Here is a 20422-nt window from a genome sequence, read left to right on the forward strand (position 1 = left end):
TTCCTACCCCTATAAAGCTATCCCCATGATAATATCACTCTTAGTCATTCGCATTCCAGTGAGCTCTCAAGTAGGACCTTCTCCCCCAAACTGACTGCCAGCCCTAACCAATAAAGTCATACTTACCATATAAAGAGGCTTAATTCTCCATTCCTGCTTAGAACTAAGGTCTGACTCTAAATCTGTGTAAGCAAAAACTCACTAACTTATTCTACTAAATAGAGGATTACAGGTCTATATCCCTCTGGCCAAAACACTGGCAGTGGCTTTAAAAGGACAATTTTTCCTTTGGCATGCTCAAATTCTTAGGCAGGACCCTGCTCCCCATCACCCCCACCTTCTCAGTAGGTCTAAGGGAAAATGGGAACAGAATGATCAGCATGAGCCCTCCGTGTCTGTGGGCTTTTTCCATGCCTCCAAAAAGCATCATCTTAAGAGAAGATTTGGAGTTTCATGAACAATTTCATGATATCTGTCTTCTGGGAGAACTGGAAACAGAAACTGAACTGTAAATGTTAGACTGTCATGCCTGAGAGCAGCTTCCATTTTCCATTCTGGATTGGTTTTAAAATATGGTATCATTCCCAGAACCATTAAGAACAATTCAACTTTTACCTACCCACCCTCTCCCTTTGCTTTTAATCCTTCCCCCAAATCAGATGCCATGCAAGAGTTTAACATTCAAATCTGCCAAAAAATATAAAAAACTAGTGAGTACAAAATCTGTTAAGAGTTAGAGACAGTTTATGGAAATACATATTTTAAGTATTCTGCATTAGAAAGAGAGAGAGCACATTATCTGAGACATGCCTCATTGGTGACCCCAACAACGATGTGTTGAGGCGTGGTGATTCAGAACTACAGAACCATAGAGTACTACCATAGAGGGCTGGAGGTAATGACTAAAAACAGGAAAGTGGGAAGGAAAATGAGAACTGAGAATAATAAAGTAAGTTTCAATGAGTGCTCACTTGCAAGTGAACATCATGTTGTTTTTGTTTGGAGTTGCTATCTTTAATATTCCAAGGAGATTCAAGACCAGCAGAGGGAGTTGGTGACAAAGGGATTCATGCACCAAAGCAGAATCTGTAACCAGTGTTGGTCTATAGTGACTGAGGAGTAAAGAAAGTAAATTCCAGCAGCTCCCAGAACATTCTGCTGAGGTTTACATAGAGTTTCAAGTTGTTTCAGAATAGCAAGGGAAACCTATGGGGATCCCTTGGGGAGCAAAGGAATAGAGAGGATATGCTACACTGCTGTGAATGAGCTGTGAGAGTGCATAAATCCATAGGGCATTTCTCTCCGTTCAAGCAACCCATGATGGAATCACCAGGATTCTTCACTTATAAATCGAGAGTAAGATTTTCCTTTAAAAGTAAGTAGGCTTTCAAGACTAGCCCTTATTGTTTGATGATATAAGGACCCCTGCAGAATGTCTTTCCAGGGTCCTTCTCATTCAGGAAATCAGAAATGTACACTACACTCTTCAGTAACCACTCATCAACGCTGGTCCCCACCATGCTGTTGGGGTGTTGAGTTATTTGATGATTAAATGAGAGTTGGATGCTACCTGACACCCTTACAAATCAGAGTCCTCAAACAACTAGTCTCGGTATAGTGACACTTTTAAAAGTGATAGGAACTTACTCAGAACACCAAAAAGAAGAATGCGGCTCTTCACTTTGGGTTTTCTTGATAGGATAATGAGAATCTACACGCTGCTTCAAACAAATAAAACTTCCTTAATATCTGCCTTAGATATCCTTCTCTTTCCTCTAAGGTTTCACACTTATGCTAGCTACAAAATCCCTCCCTGTCTCTTATGTAACGTTGCACACATTCACCTCTTTTTTTACCGTGTCCCCACCAGTTTGCTCTCTGTCCACCTACTCCATGCTCCCAAGTTGGGAACTGCCAACTGCATGCAGCTCCAGAAAATTAAGAAGTCCATTCTCTCAGCCAAGCCTTTTCTCATCACTTTCATTGCAGTAAAATTTATATTCAGAGTTATGCATTGACCTTAAGATATAGTTAGATGAGTTTTGAAATGTGTATGTGTAATCAACACACCAATCAAAATAGAGAACATTTACATTTACATCAGCCCAGAAAGCTTCCTCGTTCCTCCTCCCAGCCACTCCCACGCCCCTAAGCAAACACAGCTCTCATTTCTATCACCATAGATTAATTTTGCTAGTCCTTAACTTTACCTAATGAGATCACACATGTGCTTTTTTCATTCAACATAAGTTTTTTTGAGATTCATCCATGTTGTTTCATATTTTAGTAGTATTCTATTAACTCTATACACCATAATTTATTTATCCATTCACCGCAGACACCTGTTATTTCCATTTTGGAGCTACTATGAGTGAAGCTGCTGTGAATATTATCGTATGAGTCTTTTTGCAGACACGTATTTTCATGCGTGAGTGGGGTTAAAAATCTAGAAGCAGAATTGGAGGGCGATAGGGTACCCATTTAACAGCCACAGAAACTACCAAACACTTCTCTCTAAGGATTTTACCAGTAACATATGAGTTCCAGCTGCTCCACATCCTCATCAACATTGGTGTTATCAGACTATAGTCTTCCAATATGTAGCAGGCCTATTTATTTTCTTAATGATGTCTCTTGATAGGCAATATTTTTTAATTTTGATGAAGTTCAATTTTAGCAGTCTTCTTTTTCTTTTATGGTTTGGGCTTTTTGTTTCCTTTCCAAGAAATAATTTTATCTCAAAAATTGCACCTTCTCAAAAGTGCAGTGGTGGCCAAGTGTGATAGCTCACGCCTGTAATCCCAGCACTTTGGGAGGCAGATGCGGGCAGATCACTTGAGGTCAGGAATTCAAGACCAGCCTGGTCAATGTGGTGAAACCTAGTCTCTATTAAAAATACAAAAATTATTCTGGCGTGGTGGTGCATGCCTGTAGTCCCAACTACTCAGGAAGCGGAGGCAAGAGAATCGCTTGAACCCGGGAGGTGGAGGTTGCAGTGAGCTGAGATCATACAACTGCACTCCAGCCTGGGCAACCAAAAAAAAAAAAAGGAAAAAAAATGTGCAGTGGTATTCTGCCTTGTTGTATTCTGGAAGCTTTAAAGAAACTTTTAATCTTTGGGTCTATAAGCAATCTCAAATTAATTTTCATGTACAGTGTGAGTCTGTCAAATTTTTTTCCATACAGATGTCCAATCATTCCAGAATGATTCATTGAAAAGACTTCCTTTTTACCACTAAATTGCCCTGGTACCCTCATCGAAATTCAACATGAGGATATCTTTCTGGACTCTAATTCTGTTCCACCGAATTATTTGTCTTTCTTAATGCTTATACTGCACTCTCTTGATTAATGTAGCTTTATATAAGGTTTTAAATTAAGTAGAGAAAGTTCCCCAACTCCCAACCCCCAAATATTTGGCTGTTCTAGATCCACTATATTACCATATAGATTTTAGAATCAACTCACAACTTTTCTAAAATAAGCTTGTTGAACTTGTCAATTGGTACAGTGATAAAGATATAGATCAATTTGGGAAGTAGTGACATCTTAGAAGTACTAAGTATACTGTATTAGTCTGTTCTCACACTGCTAACAAAGACATACCTGAGACTGGTATAAAGGAAGGAGGCTTAATGGACTCACAGTTCCACATGGCTGGGGAGACCTCACAATCATGGCGGAAGGTGAATGAGGAGCAAAGTCCCATCTTACATGGCAGCAGGGACTTGCCTTGTCTCAAATGAGAGTTTGGACTTGGACTTTTGAGTTAATGCTAGAATAAGTTAAGACTCTGGGGAACTGTTGGGAAGGCATGCTTTGTTTTGAAATGTGGGGACATAAAATTTGGGGTGGGCACACAGTCAACCGTATACACTAATGCATAAACATTACATACCTCTCCATTTATTTAGATCTCCTTTATTTTCTCTCAGGAGAATTTTGTAGTTTTCAGTGTACAAGTCTTCATGCATTTTATTAAATTTATTCCTAGTTATCTTATTTTTGATACTATTTAACAACTTAATTTTTAAAATTTCATTTACTACTTTTATGTTAACATATAGAAAAACAATTGCTTGTGGTATATTGACCTTGTATCCTCACATCTTGCGAAATTCACTTATTTGTAAATTATTATAGATTACTTAGGCTTTTCAACATAATCATGTCATCTAAAGATTAGATGTGACTAAAGATTATTTTATTTTATCCTTTCCAATATTTTGCCTTTTATTTACCCTTGCCTTACTATTCTGACAAGGACCTTCATATTACAATACTGATTAGAAGTGGTGAGAAAAGCACATTTTTCTTTTATCTAATCTTAGGAAGAAAACATTCAGTGTTTCATGTAAGTATAAAATTAGCCATAAATTTTGGGTAGATACCCTCATTAGGTCCTATTTTCAGTTTGTTGACAACTGTTTTATTTTAATCTCAAATAAGTGTTGAGTTTTTTCAAATACTTTTGCTGCATTTATTTAGATGGTTACATAATTTTTTCTCATTTTTTCTAGTAATGTGGCTAATTTACATTGATTTTAAAGTGTTGAACAACTTATATTCCTGGGATAAACTCCGCCTAGTTTTATGATCCTTTTCATACATGATTGGATTTGATTTTCTAATATTTTACTGAGGATTTTTATGCCTATGTTCATTAGAGATACTGGCTGTAATTGTGTTTACCTGTAATGCTTTAATCATGTTGTGATATTAGGATGATCTTGGCCTCATAACATGAGTTGGGAAACATTCTCTCACCCTATATTTTCTGTGTGACATTAGTACTGATTTTTTCCTGAATGTTTAATAGAATTTACCAGTAAACTATTTGGGCCTGGCATTTCAAGGAAAATGAGTGGATAATTATTAAAAATTCTATGTCTTAAGTAGATATAGATCTATTGAGATTTTTCATTTCTTTTTGTGTCAGTTTTGTAGGCTTGGTTATTTGTCCATTTCATGTAAGTTGTCAAATTTACTGATGTCAAGTTTTACACACCCTTTTTAAGGTATGTAGGATCTGCCATTATGTCCTCACTTTCATCCCTACTTTTAATAACTTATCTTCCCTCTCTTTTTTCCTTAATAATGCTTGCTATGAGCTTATCAATTTTATTACTATTTTCAGAAAAAAACTTTCCTACGGTAATTTTCTCTAATACTTGTGTTCTACTTCATAGGATTTCCTTTTTATAATTCTTTGTTTCTATTTTCTACCTTGTTCTGTCTTATATCTTTCTTCTTTTTTATTATAAATATGTAAAACATTTCCCTCTAATAACTACTTTAACTGAAGTTCACAAATTTTCATATTGTATTTTTATTACCATTCAATTCAAAATATTTTCTAATTTCCATTTTAATTTCTTCTTTGACTCATGGATTATTTAGAGGAGTATTGATTAATTTTGAAATACTTGGGATGTTTTATTCTTTCTAGAAATCCTATGGCTATTTATTTCTAATTTAATTCCATTATGATCACAGAATATAGTCTATGACTTCAGTCCTTTAAGGGCACTGATACTTTTTCATGGTCCAACATGTGATCTATGATGTTGAACATTCCATGTGTACTTGAAAACAATATGTTCTGCAACTGTTAGATAGAAAGTTCTGTAAATGTCAACTATGTTAAGTGGAGGAAAGAGTTGTTCAAATCTATATTCTGGATTTTTTTGTTTGTACTTTTGTCTACTTGACCCATCAATTACTGAAGAAGGGTGTTAACATCTCTAATTTATGTATTTTATTCTTTCTCTATACACACACACACATATATATGTACTTTAATTGCTCCATTCACTCTCTTCTCCCCAGGGGATGCCAATTATATGTATGATAGACTGCTAAATATTGTGCCAGAGTTTACTAATGCTTTAAAAAGATGTTTTAGATCTTTTCTCTTTTCATTCTTCAGATTAGACTTATTTCAGATATTATCCTTTTCATTTCTGAATGTCTTTAGCTAACTTTCATAGTTTTTATTTTCTGCCGTCATTCCCACATATTCTCTCATTTGAACCATGCTGTCCTTTAAGTTCTCGAACACATTTTTTAGCAGCTGTTTAAAAGTCCTTGCCTGCTAAATCTGACTTGGGCTATTTCTCAGGGTTTGATGTTGGATCACACAGTTTCCTGCTTCTTAACATGTCTCAGAAGTTTTTTTATTGTATGTTGAATTTTGTGTGTGATACTTTGTAAATAGCCTGAATTATGTTGTCTCCCTTTAACGAGTTGACATTTTTTCCTTAGGGGATGGCCCTTATTTGAAGGCATAATCCTTATTGCTAAGGTGTGGGTTTTCTGTAATCTCAAAAGAATGCCCAAGTTGTACAGCAAATCTTTTCACCTCTGTCATGGAAAACCAATATCTCCTAGCACTGGATGAACTCTGGCTTCTCCACGTTAGCTCTCATCCCAACTGCGACTGTTCTCTGTTGCATCTCAGAGTCTCAGCCAGCATATGCACAGCCCAGGCCCAGGCCGTGTACCTATGGTAAATACCCACACAGATTTTCAGAACTTCCCTCTAAGCAACTTCCTTTTCTCTAGCACTCTACCCACAAAGCTTAGCAGCCCTCAAGTCCCAATCACTGCCTCTCAGTTCAGTAAGAACACTGCTCCTCAAACTATGCCTCATTTTGCTACAATTAGAAAGGTGCCCTGAATCAAAGTGCCAGGACCAACAAAGATATCATTCCTGTTCTCCTCTCTCAAGAATCCCAGTGCTGCTCTGCCTATTGTCCAACACCTGAAAACATCTGTCTCATATATTCTGTCTGATTTTATAGTTGTTTATGGTGGCAGGACAAGTCCAGTATTGGCTACTCTGTTGTAGCTCTGAAGTGCAAATGATAGCTCTTATTGTTTTTCTTGTGAAAATCAACCCCACCCAAGAATGTTAATGACTAAATTCCTTCATCTCATTACATCTTACTCCAGGAAAGTTTTTTGGAATCCTGACAAATCTATTACACAGTTTTCTCTCAGAGGATTTACGTTATATGTACTTGTGGAAAGCAAATCTCTTCTGACTTGCAGCATAAATCCTACCTTCCTTTCTTTTTTTGCTATTGTGTTGGACAACATTGTCAATTTCCCAATGGCATCTGACTGCATATCCCACAGTTTATTCCAACAAATCTTGGGACTGAGATATAAGTGACTGTGTTGGAAAGGAAGTCATAAGCATCAGGTTCCAATCTTCCCCTCTTTGGGGTCTCTCTCACAAAAGAAAAAAGGTGTCAGGTCTATCAATCCTTTTCCTCATGAATGCAGTGAGATACCAAATATTGCAATAACTATGAAGGCACCCACACTCCCAAGTTCTAGGCAATCCTGAGACCGTCCCACACATACTGGAGTCTGCAATGAGTCTGAGAAAAAGTGGTCACAAAAATCTCTTTTATGGCAACATGAGGGAGGACAGGATACACAAGGAAATGCCCAAATTCTGGGACTCAGGCATCTTTTGCTTGGGATTGAGGGCTCTCTAGCTCCTTCACCATCATGGGGACTTTCTTACTTGTTACAAATCTGACTTTAGAAGGCTGAGTCATACGGACCTTAACTTCTATTTCTCTCAGGTATCTTGTATACGATCTCTGTTAATTTACTATTGAAAGGTTTCTATGTTCTCCTCCTTTTTTATATCAACCCCAACTGTATAACCAAGAGCAAAAACTTGGAGCTTCTCAGATATGTGGTGGAGGCAGAGGTTATGTGTTAACTCTGAATTATCACATAGGCCTCGTCCAAGTAGACATTCCAAGCTGAACATACACCTGAAACCTTTTGTTTTTCTTATTGACAGGAAGTCATACTTTTTTCTAAATCCCAGGGCTGCTCTGCCTTTCCATGTACTTGTTTTAAAGTAGTCACACATTTCACCAGAAACAAAGTCCTGGTTGCTTTCTGTCGCCGCTGAGAGCACTGACTCTGAAAATCCCCCACTATGCCAGTGAGGTGCTCCACACAACCCCGAGACCCTCACCCTCAGTCTTGGTACAGGGCTTCCTGTAAGTTCCTGCAGGGTTTGGGAGGGTGTGGTTGTACCCGTGCTTGCAAATATCTGCTTAATGGCAAGCTCCACAGTGGCAGTCCCTGGGAAATCATTTTCTATTGGTAGGTCAGGGCAAAAGCCCTGCATAAAGATATGCATTCCCTTTACTAAATCCTGCATTTTCTCTTTTTTCATGACCCCTTTCCTCCCTATCTCCTTACAAATGCAAAAGTTTCTATAACCAAACCCTCCCTGCTGCTCCTCCCACCCACCCCAAGTACCATCCACCTTTCACCTTCAGACTGCCCATGTCATGGGAAATTTCTCTGGGTCTCTGCTCAAATAGTATCTTTCATCTCTGTATGTATTTGATATGGAATTAACCTTAGAAAACAAGTTTAAGAATGAGAGAGTTAGTACTAATATAACTTTAAGATTAACTTCTCAATACCTAGATTCCAGAATTTCAGGGATAAAATTGCAAATTTAAAACACATCTCTCATGTGTGAAATACATTCAGCCAGATCATTTTAAAATTACATTAATCATATTATCTCATTTGTCACTCAATGATTACTCTGATTTAAATATTATGATGGTGCCAGAGCTATATTTAATGAGTAAATTTAATAGGAATAGCAATGAAACTCTAAGAAGTTTAATAGTCCTTGAGGAAAACTTTCATAGGAGATCAATCTCTAATTCGTATATGTTGACCAGGGAAAATAAAATGTATTGGCTTTTCCTAATATAGGCATCATTGTTTTATATATAACTTATTTCTTAAATTCATAGTTTAAAGTTAAAAAGGAAAGACTTAAGAATTATGAGAGGAAAGGTCAAATGGAATAGAGCAAGAGAGCCAATTAGAAGCCCTTAGCACTCATTCCCACACAAATACAGCGAAAACAAAAAATAAACAACTACATCTTGATGAAAATAACTAAAGGAGAGTGCTGGAGTACATCAAAGGAATAGCAGAAATCCTGTGGAGCACAGCAACCCAGGACAGACACAAAGAAAAGAGAAGAAAACATCTGGCCTCCACCACCCCATCACCCAGTTGGGATCAGCTTGGAACTAGGAGGTACTTTTTTCTGCAGAGAAAAAGTAAGCAAGGGGACCCCAGGGGTCCCCATCACCACTTTTGACAGCTACAGATCTCACGACTGGAATGTCTGAGGTTCTCACAGAGGCTAAGCCCAGATGAGTGAGCTGCCTGGAGTTCCCCTGGGGAGACGATGCCCTCCATGCCCAGAGCAGCCACACTCAATGGATCTGAGATAAAGGAGCACATCATCTTCTGTGGAATCGGTGCTTTGGACAAGCCAAGCATCCTGGGACTAAGCTGATGTGGTGCCCCACATCCCAGAGAAACCAAGCACTGGCTGAGCTCAGACACCTAGTCCTACAGGCCAAGCAACTGCAGTACCCTGTTTCCCTGCAAGTGGACTAGAGTCTGGGCTGCTGAGACACTTCCCTCTGCCGGGAGTGGAGTGATTACTGTGTTGCCCTCTACCTCCCAGGGCCGAAATGACAGCTATGCTCCACCATTCCAGAGTCCTTGCTGCTGCTATACCTGACCCCACAGAATCTGAGATACTGCCATGTCCCATCATCCCAGGGTCCAGAGTCACCATTATGCAGTGTCTTATCTTCTGGGGCCTGAGTTTCCACTGTGCCCTATTGGCTCTGGTTCCTAAATTGTGATTGTACCCTGTTCACCAGCTCAAACCTCCAGAGAATCTCTTCTTTCCCAGAGCCAGGCCAGTACTGTTCTCTGTCCCCAAGGGTCAGCTACAACCTGGCCTCCTGAACCTGAGCTGACAGGGGATTCCTTAGAGTAACAGATCTGAACTTTGTGGGTAATCTTCATCCAAACATGCCTTGGAGACTCACCCTATACCCCAACACCCTGGTGCCACAATAGGCTCATAAGCTCCTGAGCACAGGACTCTGGTTCCACAGCCACTCTGAGCATTTGTGTCCTGGAACCCAGCACCAATGCAGTTGCTTAAGGGTCATGTCAGACATGACACCAAGAGGGATCCCCTCAACTAAGATTACCCATTGTAGGGAAAACAAGAAGAAAACGTCCTAAAAGCCCTCACCTCTGAGGACCCTAGAAACCTATACTCCTGCCACCACTGCCACAAACTCCTATAGGCTGGCCCACTGAAACACCACAGTCATCTCTGACACCGATTGCAGCTGAAGAAGTTGCACAGAGGCTATACTACTGCATCTACTTGGAACCAAAGTCATCACACCCTTCCCACTGGCACACTAAGACCCATCTGTAGTGAAAGTTTTTCCCTACAAAACCACTCTGCAAAGTTTGGAAGAAGTGATCGTTCCACCAGATGCTCAGCTAGCAATGCAGGTCCACAAAAGAATGAAAAAGCAAGGAAACATGACACCACCAATAGAACACAATGTCTAGTAACTGACCCCAAAGGAAAGTAAATTTATAAATTGCCTGAAAAGGAATTTAAAATAACAATCTTAAGGAAACTCAGCAAGATACAAGAGAATACAGATAGAAAATTCAACTAAATCAAGAAAAACATTCATTACCTTAATGAGAAATTCAGCAAAGAGATGGATATCATACAAAAGAACCAAGCAGAAATCTCGAAGCTGAAACATTCAATGAATATTATAAGAAATAAAATAGAGAATTTCAACAGTAGACTACATCAAGCAGAAAAAAGAATCTCTAAACCACAAGATAAGTATTTTGAAAATACCCAGAAGGCAAAAAAAAAAAAAAAATACAATAAAAAAGAGTGAAGAAGGCTGGGCGCGGTGGCTCATGCCTGTAATCCCAGTACTTTGACAGAGCAAGACTCCATTTCAAAAAAAAAAAAGAATGAAGACAGCCTATGGGACTTATGAGACACCAATAAGGAAACAAACGTTCACATTATGAGAGTTGCAGAAAGAGAATAGACAAAGATAGGGACAGAAGCTTATTTAATAAAATAATTGCCAAAAGTTTCTCAAGTTTTAGAAGAGATATGGACATTGACATCTGTGAAGTTCAAAAGTGTCCAAATAGATTCAACTCAAAGGGGTGCTCTCTGAAGCACATTATAATTAACCTGTCAAAAATCAAAGACAAAGAATTTTTAAAGCAGCAAGAGAAGTGTCAAGTGTCAAGGTATACAGGAATCCCCACTAGACTACTAGTGAATTTCCCAGCAGTAACTTTGCAGACCAGGAGAGAATGAGATGATATACTCAAAATGCTAAAAGGAAAAATAAACAAACAAAAACTGTCAGCCAAGTATACTATACCCAGGAAATCTGTCCTTCAGAAATGATGGAGGAGATCCTGCCATTTGCTATGAATGCCATTTGCTATAAACCTGGAGAACATTATGCTAAATCAAAGAAGTCAGACACAGAAAAAAAATATTGCATGATCTCACTTATATGTGGAATCTTTTTTAAAAAGGTCAAATATATAGTGATAGAGAATAAAACAGTGGCTATCAGGGTAGGATTGGGATGGGTGGGAGGAAATAAGGAGATGCAGGTAAAAGAATACAAAGTAGCAAATAAAAAGAATAAACAAGTCTGGGTCACGCACAGTGGCTCAATGTCTATAATCCCAGTATTTTGGGAGGCTGAGGTGGGCAGATCACAAGGTCAGGAGTTCAAGACCAGCCTGGTCAATATAGTGAAACCCTGTCTCTTCTAAAAATACAAAAATTAGCCAGGCATGGTGGCACGTGCCTGTAGTCCCAGCTACCCAGGAGGCTGAGGCAGAAGAATTGCTTGAACCCGGGAGGCAGAGGTTGCAGTAAGCCAAGATCACACCACCGACTCCAGCCTCGGTGACAGAAACTCCCTCTCAAAATAAAAATTAAAAAATTAAAAAAAAAAGAATAAGCAAATCTGAACAACTCAGAAGACCTAAACACAGGCTATAGTTAATAACAGTGTATTATATTCAGGATATTTGCTAAATGAGTAGACTATAGCTATTCTTGCCACCAGGTGAAGGGCAACGGATAACTATGTGAGATGATGAATGTTAATTTGTTCCACTACAGTAATAATTTTACTATATACAGTATATGTATCATATAACATCATGCTGTACACCTTACATACACAAAATATATTTTATTTTTCTAAAAATGCTTGAAGGTTTTATTTATAGAAATAAAGAAAATACAATTTATTTGGTATAAAAACATAGAATTATTCTTATGTGCAATTGACCCAATGAACATTTATAACATAATGTTTATGGGTTTACTTTTAGAGGAATATAGTTTAATATAGGGCTTAAGTAATTTTTAAAAAATGAATTCTATGTACTAATTTACTGTATGATGCATTATCAGATATGAAATAAATTTGATTTGGTTTAACTATAAGAAGAAAGATAGTTATAAGGGAAATACAGTTCCCAGAGAGAGAGAGAGAGAGAAAAAAAGCACAAAATTGCTAAGGTCTCTTTTTCCAAGTGAATTCTCACTTGTCAACATCGGAAATAAAGAGAAACCTCTGCATGTCTCGAAAGAAGCATCTCTCTGAGCCCAGAGCAAAATCTTACTTCTCACCTCCTCTGTAGAGGACCCACCAACATTTTACCCCCATCAATTTCAGCACGTCCTCAAGATGAGCCTCCAGAGTGAGTAATCCTCTTTTCAGTCTAGCTGCCTTTCTCATTCCCCACCATCAAGATGTTTGGAATTCCAGAAAAAGAGGAAGAGAAGGAAATGTTTCCATTGAGTGGAAGGATATCACTCTGGACCCAAACTTAATTTCAATGGGTCTCTCACTGAGGAAATGTTCCTCATGCATAATATATGCAAAATTGAAATCTTATCCACACTTGATAAGTAGTAGGTTGTCCAGTCAATTTAATATTTCAGCAAATGAGCACTTTTAAAACAATCAAACATAGCTTTATAGGGCTAAAATGTGGGAGATCATTTCAGTAATCCCTTCTTCTAAGCTTTTCATACATTCTTCCTAAGACAAACCAAGTCTCCTTGAATAAGAGCAGTATCTGGCATATAACAGATGTCCACATAAGTGTTTGCATTATTATTACCTTGTTGAATTACTAAGAAACCCTGTGGAAGGCTGAAATTCAAACTAAACTCCCTGATAAAGTAGAAAACATGGTCTTGTTCAACACAGTGACATACTGCTTACTTATTGCAACTATGCAAATCACGGGTGCTCAATACATTTTTGTTGAAAAGCACAGAAGAAAGAAGAGAGGAGAAAGAGAAATAGAGAGGAAAAAGAAGAGGAGGAGAAAGGAAGGAAGCTAGCCAGCACTGACAGACATAATTTCTACACTGGGTAGGGAGGTTAGAAGAGAGCAGGCTTATTTTTAATTACAAGTCTGATTCCGAAAGGATTATATAATCATCCAACCACTGGAGCCAATTTATTTCTAAAACATGTCCCATCTGTGCACTTTGGCCCATGACATTTTGTATTCCTGAGATGCTTCCTTCTTCCTTTCCAACTATTAACAATCCATCCATTCCTTAAACCCAATTTCAATTATACTCACTCCATTAAATATTTCCTCTTCTTCCAAAATAGAAGCAATCTTTTCCTGTTCTCAAATATAAGAGTTATGGTGTAGATGAACACCACTTTTTGTCACCTATATCCAGTTCTATATTGCTACTTATATTTTCATGAATTTATTTTTGATCACCTTAAATAAACTGTAAGCATTTTTGAGACATTGCATTTTAGATCACCAAGCAATGCAAGTTTTATATAACATCTCATTTCTCTCTGATGCTGGATGTCTCCAGGTGGCTCCAGAGCCAAATGCTCCACCTTTCTCCCACTTGATCTGTGTCACAGAAGGCTGACCGGCAGGGATGAATTATGTCACCCAGCTCCCTTGCCATCTGACTTCCAGTAGGTTAGGCCAATGGGGGAGCCAGTGAGTTTGGGTACTTACTCCTGCAGTTCCTTCCCTGCAGAAACCCAAGGGCTGGCTGAGGCCCTCACTGAAGGTCAGAATCCCTATAAGATGGCCCTCCTTACCTGGCCTCCCTGTCCTTCACATAACTATGCCCTCCACTTCAGGGTTTACTTCTGTTACTAACCCCAAAGCACTGCATTAATTTATAGCTTCCTACTATGCCCTTACCCATAGCCTTGTAAACAGAACTTTTATTAAACTTTTCTTAAATTATACTAATTTGCATGCTCTGTCTTCTTGAGACTCTGGTTAATATATCTGCTTTATTTTCCTTCCTGCACTTAAGATCTGAAATAATCTTATTTATTTGTTTACTGGGGTTTATTTTCAAGACTCCTCTCTTCCCCACAAAATATAACAATAAATTCCATATGGCAGGCCTTTTTTCTTATTCATCACTATTACCCCAGTTTCTAGAACAGTGCAGGTAGAGGGCAAACAGTCAACAAATATTTCTTGAAGAAATAAATCAAATATATATATATATATATATATATATATATTCCAATTCAGAGATGGGGAAGTTGTAGTTGGATGTCTTTATGTTTAGAAGGAGATTCCAAGACACTAGTTCAGTTACTAATCCACTTTGTCAAGATTTAAAACAAAGTACTAACTCAGAGCTTAAATCTAGCATTTCTTTAAACCCAACCAAAACACAAAATGCTTAACACTATACATTATCCTCCTAAAATTGAGTTTCTAACATTAAAGGAAGCAAAGCAGAAAATTCCCAGAGAGTGTAATATAAAGTGAAGACAAAAAATATCTCCAAACAACTTTTTTTTTTTTTTTTTTTTTGGCCAAGGGACATATGATAACTGCCAAAAAATTAGGCCGTAATTCAAGAAGCATTCCTGACATCATTGTACACTTGTTTCTCTACTCAAAACACAAATTTATCACTGTCACTGTCACTGGACTGCTATCCAACTACAACTTCCCCATCTCATGCCTAAAACTATGCTTTTAAAGTATAAACATTAATACCCACCAAGATGGGGGATAAGTATTTTCCTACATGAGTATCTAAAAGTTGATTTAGGTATTTTTGATAGAGAAGTGAAGGAAAGACTGAAAACGAGACCTTGCTCACCTCTTTCCTAAATGGGATACTGCATTATAAGGAAAATCAAGACTGGACAGAGAAAAGGGAGTTTAGAATGATCTGAACCTGTGTTGGCAGTCACGCCATTGGGGAACGCAGCAATTCAACAGTGGAAGTACTTGCCTTCCCTGACAGCTGCTAAGAGGGTGACGCTGCGGCTACAGCTCCCAGATGAGCTCATGTGGGTGTGGCAAAAGGTTCACCCCTGTAATGTACTGTCCTCTTTAGCAGCTATTCAACTGCCTAACACATGGCTATTTTCTCTACCTAAATCAGTATCATTTAATTATACTAGTGAAGACCGGGAGGAACTTGATATAACTGATATTATTTGCAAATCAATAGATGAGGGAACTAAGCATAAAATTTTTTTCAGAAATTTGATAGCAATTTGAACAGTATTTTCAATCAATTACAAGGATTCATTTCTAATCTTCTCTCAACTATTGAGAAAACATTTCATAATTGGTTTTGACCTATACATAGGTGTAATTGCATATACATTTAATTGGAGCCCATGACTCATTAGCAATAGAATTTCCTAACTTGCCCCACATTTTCAGTAGCCTCAGGTTTCCCAGAGACCCAGCCTTTCCCAGTTGCCATGGACTTCCTGCCTCTGGGGGTGCAGCCACATTACTGCTTAGAGGCATTCCTACTCCTAGATCTGCTCTTGAATGAGCTGGCATTTGACAGAATTCCTCCGTGCTTGGAGAAGCAACCAGAGGCAGTCTGAGATTATTCAGATGTTTATCTTTGACTTCTGGTACTGGCGGAAAGACAGAAAGACTTAGCTAAAGAATGTCAAGTAAGCCTGACCTTGGGTACTGGGGACCTAAAGCTATGGTCTCTCCAGGTCCTGAGCATCAGTAAGATGGAACTAATTAGGAGGAAACCAAGGTGGGTGAGGATAATGACTATGAGATCAAATTCAGGCCAAAGCATGGCCAGGAATCAGCTCCACCCAGAGGTCTCCAAAAAGTAGCGGAACACTCTGAGTTTTCTCCAAGGGAACTGATGGACAGAATTGTAGGAAGAAAACATAAATTCACTTAAGTCAGTTTTTTACCTCTTTCACTTTTTATTATGTTTTAAAATATTTTTATCTTATGTATTTTAAATTCATATTTTATATTCTATATTCATTTTTATTTTATAAATACATTCACATTTATACACTTGTATACAAAATTCTTGCACGTGGTTTATAAGGAAATAAACATATACTGGAGATGAGTACTCAAAACTTTTATTAATAGATACATTCAGTCCAAAAAGTTTGAAGGCTGATGCAGTAGAACTGAGATGAGCACAAGAGAAGGGGTAGGAAGAGGGCGCTAAGTCAAATGGTCATGATCAGCTGTCTGAAAGTTGGGGAGATCCCACAGGAAGAGAGCCCAGAGAGGGGGGACAGGATAGGCCCCGAGGACAGCCTGGAAGGAGGGTCCACACCAGAAACAGAGGAGCACAGCTGCATCAGCCCCGTCTTCTATTTCCTGCCAGAGGGATGCAGTTGACCTCACAGCGCCCCCACCTCCCATTCCAGGATCATTAGCAGCTGACAGAGCAGGGAGGCTGTGTTTATCCAACATCTTTTCTTTTTCTTTTCCTTCAGGCCTCTGGTGTTATTCCCCATCCCATGAAGAATACGTCTCCCTTCTGTTATTAAATCTTCAGGGTCCTTGAGTCCTGCTACTATTGTTTCCTCTTTTGTGCCATGTGATCCTCCAAACACCTTGTCCTAGGCTCTAGCGGGACATTTCTGACATCTCAAGACTTGAGACGTTGATTTCGGAGCCCCTCAGATCACTCGGTAGCTCCACTCACTTTCCTAAGCAACCAACTTGGTACCACAGAAGAGGAACTGGGGAAAATCAAACTGAATAAACACTTATAAATAAGCTAGTTTCCCCATGTGTAACAGCACAGTTTCCCCGGTGCTGCTTGTTTAAATCTCCGAGATGGCGGCGCAAAGCAGGGCAGTGTCTGCTCCAGCTCCTCGCTGCACCTTCCTCACATAATCTTGGCGAACGTCCACATTTCCAGTCAACGTGGCTCATTTTATTTCCCAGATGTTTTTACACTCCGAGGCCAAAACTAACACGAAATCGCTCCTTTCCTGTCACCCCCGGCCTCCGTCTGTCCCCGTCACTCCCACCCTCCCATTACCCGCTCCCAGCTGCAGGAATCAGGGACGCCAAGCCAAGTGGCACTATTTTACTAGGAGCTGCAACTACAACCACATGATCACAGCAGGGTCGCCCTGTGTGAGAAGCCACACAAACGCGAATCACATGGCTAACACCACACAAAAACCACCTGTCACCACCTAAGGCCGGTTCCCAGTCTGTGTGTGTGTGTGGGTGTGTGTGTGCGCGTGCGTGCGCGCGCGTGTGTATGTGTATGTGTGTATGTATGTGTGTGTGACCCGTCAGGGGAACGGGGAATCATTCTTCTGGTTTACAGTGTAGACTCCCAAGTGCACTGTGAGCACATTTTTGACAGTTTAATGTTCAGGATTAGTAGCCTTACCAGACTTCCTTGGCCAAATTCAAGAACTATTTCCATTTAAGCCAAAGCACTTCGTTATTACTCAACAGTTGTTTTAATTAACTCCCTCAGAGCAACTGTGGCCCCAATAAGCTGCTTCAAGGCAGGGATCTCATGATATTTTTGGACCTCACACAAGAAAAACCTGCAAACATGAGCGGACTGGTTAATCTGAGCTGTTTTAGAAATCAAATTGTTTTATGCACTATTTGGGACATGATTATACTAAAAACAAAACAAAAAACTATTCATTATTTATCTGAAATTCAGATTTCACTGAGCATCCTGTCTTTTTATTTGCTAAATTGAACAACCCTAACGTGGCCAGGGGGAAAAAAGTGTCCTGGTTCTGTGAGAATCAGTATTGTCTTAGGAAGACTTGAAAAACAAAACATAAAAAACTTCCAATAGCAGAAACTATCTTAAAAATCAACTAGGCTTTCAATTCTCTTTCTATATTCTACTACCAGAATATGGTATTTTCTCAACTTTCAGAGAACAAACTAAGTTAATTAAAATTTCTCAATATTAAGCTTCTTTTTCCCAATTTTTTTCTAACCATTTCATCTTTGCTTATTTGCCAGCCAACACCAGTGGATGTCAGAAAAAGTGAACAATCCTTAAGTGACATTACTAGGAAAAATGACCTAACCATTCTTAGTTTGGAAAGTTGCCTTTTTCTGGACAAATGTTCTTATTTTTGTTACATTTATATTATATGATCAAATTTCTGTCAGTAAAATTATTTCTAGTTAATACAATAATTTTAAATGCACCAGTATGTCATGGTATTCTTCTAGGGATATAGTTATCAGAACAAATGTGAAAACCACCACACAAATGCGTGTATTTCTTTCATTTTACATATGTAGAAACCAAGGCTCAGAAAACCCCATGAATGTGCCCAGAGTTAGGCACATGGCCCTGGTGTATCAGCATTAACACCAGGTGTCTCAGCGCCCGGCTCAGTACCTGATTAAAAACAGTACACTACTTTGCAAATGGCAGAAGCTTCTTGCCAGGTGTAGCCAGCTGAGAGTGCCTTTAATCCATGCACTAAGACTCCCTTTTCCTCTTCCACCATTTAGAAAGGATGATTATCATACCACTGTAGCTAAAACATAAAAGAACATATCAAAGGAATTTGCAAAGTATTTATTAAAAACATTTATTTCAGAAAAGTCAACGTAACAAAATTTTGCTATTACAAAATTGACACTAAATGCCAGTTGCTCTCCCCTTTCAGATCCATGCATTCCTTTTAGTTAAGAATTTTGTAATATCTCCTTTTCTATCCTGATATAAATTTTTTATGATGTCAATATAATGTCCTAGCTATAATATAAAGGGAAAATAAAAGTGATTCATAGTAAAATAGCACGTATTTCAACATGTAATTATGCAGGTATGACTACAATAGGAAACACAATGAGATAGATATCTGCACGTATTTTTAATGAACAAGTTTGCAGTTATGAGAAGGCACCATTCAATATGCTTGTGTACATATTTTACAATTTGATATAAGGACTAAATAAAGGTATACACATAGAAAAACAGCATAAATGCTGCACATGAATGAATGCTTCATATTTGACATTTTAAAAGAAAAACCAAATAAGCCTATATGTATGTGTATGTGTGCATGTGGGTGCACACACAAACACAAACAGGCAATCAGCAGGAATGTAATAGCTACAAAAATAGGCCTCGTGAGTTGGTGACTCAATTTAACAGGCAATGCTGCCATCAGTGATGCATTTTATAAAATGGTAAAGTTACAAATAAAGTTTCATCTTCCCTCAATTTACTCAGTAGTTGTATTCTTTGGTAATTCAAAGTATATAATGTGAATGCAAAAATTATTTTGTGTGTTTATATAGAAAATAGAGTAAGGTTCTGGACTTAGGTAGTTTATTACAAGCAGGTTATTCACCTGCTTGGATATCAAACTACTCATTCAAAATTTATGAGGAACTCAAGCAACTTTTACATTGTGTGAAAAAATTAGAGGCAGCAATTATATTTTAAAAATGCTACTTTGTGAGGCTGAGGCAGGTGGATCACCTGAAGTCAGGAGTTCAAGATCAGCCTGGCCAACGTGGTGAAACCCCATCTCTACTAAAAACACAAAAGTTAGCCTGGTGTGGTGGTGGGCACCTGTAATCCCAGCTACTTGGGAGGCTGAGGCAGGAGAATTGTTGAACCTGGGAGGCGGAGGTTGCAGTGAGCCAAGATCACACCATTGTATTCCAGCCTGGGCAACAGGAGCAAAACTCCATCTCAAAAAGAAAAAGTGCTGGATGCCATTAGGAAGGATGTGCAGGACACTGAAGGAATATAGAGGAAAGGAGTCATCTAACTCCATCTGAAGATGGTGAGGAAGGTTTCCAGGACAGAAAGCAGGGTGATGCTAGAATTAAATGTTTGAACTAGAACAAGACTAGAAAAAAAAAAAAAGGCCAGAGAAGAATGTACGAGTGGACAAGGATTGGGGCATGAGAGACTGTGGTGTGTAGGGGGAAGTGGACATGTATAGGTAGGGAGGAGATGATGAAAACTCAGAGTATATCCTGCTGGAGTCCTTCAAGCTGGAGTGACACCCAGTTTGCACTTAAGAACATCTTCTTTGGTAACAGTACAGAATGATGATTTCTAAGAAGGTAAGTTAGATAAGTTAGGAGATTGTTAGTTTAACACAGGTAGAAATAGTCAAGGCTTAAAATAACAGCCATGGGGGCAGACTTGACATATATTTAGAGGTAGATTTGA

The 20422-nt window shown here is 38.7% G+C and overlaps 1 protein-coding gene across 1 annotated transcript in view; it reads right to left on the reverse strand.

Moving 5' to 3' along the window:
* The window catches only part of DCHS2 (dachsous cadherin-related 2), a 272591-nt gene that overhangs the window by 179559 nt on the left and 72610 nt on the right, over window positions 1-20422 (reverse strand).

Source organism: Chlorocebus sabaeus, chromosome 7 (assembly GCF_047675955.1).
Source record: "Chlorocebus sabaeus isolate Y175 chromosome 7, mChlSab1.0.hap1, whole genome shotgun sequence".
NCBI classification, from domain to species: Eukaryota; Metazoa; Chordata; class Mammalia; order Primates; family Cercopithecidae; genus Chlorocebus; species Chlorocebus sabaeus.